Genomic DNA, 1,360 nt, shown 5'->3' on the forward strand with positions numbered 1-1,360 from the left:
GTTAATTGGTTAAACGAAGGGTCTTAACCGCCCTCGAGAGAAAGTGGTTAGTGGGAGGAAAGTTGCATCATACGTGAGAAAAACTAACTTTCCCTTGTCAAGCTGTAGTAGACAATAGTCTTTAGAAATGCTTCGGAAACAGACGTTTGTTTGATTTGAAGGATCTCGACTAGGAAATTCCTAAGATTTATGGAAGGTACTTGAGACTATTGAGGGTACGCAGTGAGTATCCGAAGACATCTGGTTGCCATCTTGTCCGCGGTGTTTGGCATGGGCTAGGTAGAGTGTTACGCGACGTAACACTGATAATAACAGATAATAACAGAATCAATCACGATTATAGAACGCATCGCGTTGTCGAAGCTTTTGTCATTCTGGTCTCGATTCCAGCAAACAAATTGATGCAGCAGTAAACCAGCGGAGAATCTCAATTTAAAGCGATACAGATTTTACACGAGAGCTTGCGTCGCATCCGTGAATTCTATTGGCCCCAGGAGCGGCGTAAGTTCGCGAATACATCCCCGGGGATGAATCTGGCCAAGCATGTGCGCTCTGACCTCCGCTTCCAACGTAACAGCGTATCTATTTTCCTGTATTGCCGCCGCGCAACCATCGTCCCTGGGAATAGCATAGCAACGCTATCTCAAAAATGAGAATATCGCGATGTCGCCGTTTAATCATCGCATACTCTGCATACCAACGATCAACGTTTTGTCTTTTCTGATTGCAGAAGTGGCGTGTGGCTTTTGCGAGATGTTAGCAGTTAGGAGGAGAGAGCCGTTCAAGTTTCCGGTAAGTTTAATCTCTTCCGCAAACTTCTCCCGAATCTCCCCGTCACTTAATCCAGAAAAGTTATACACGTCGGTTTACGAATCGTTTCATCCGACATCTGCACCTTCATTTCCGCGGGATTATCATTTCGATCGGGCTGGCCAGTTTCTGACGAGTTTGATTTCGCTTGGCTACTTGCTCGAAAACGAAGCTCTACATATTGCCAAGCGCCAAATAACTAAAACCGGTCAATTATTAGTAGACTAAGAACTCTTACGCATTTTTATATTTTGACGAATACGACCGAGCAAATAGAAATGAAATAAAAATCTGTTCCATCTACTCAAATATTAAGTCTAATGGATACCTTAATGTTTATGCTGCTATTAGGACAAACAACCGGAGAGAATACGATAGAGCTGCGGATGATACGCGACTGAGAAGATTTTCTTTTTAATCGTTCGGGCTAATACTAACCTACGAACAGCTAAGGTCGAAGAAGAATTATTGAGATATGTATAATTTTGTGTGGTAGACTAGATTAGCCGCGTAGTAGTGACACACCTATGTGAATATGAGTTATGCACAA

The sequence above is a fragment of the Bombus impatiens genome, unplaced genomic scaffold (genome assembly GCF_000188095.3).
Source record: "Bombus impatiens unplaced genomic scaffold, BIMP_2.2 scf_0197, whole genome shotgun sequence".
NCBI classification, from domain to species: Eukaryota; Metazoa; Arthropoda; class Insecta; order Hymenoptera; family Apidae; genus Bombus; species Bombus impatiens.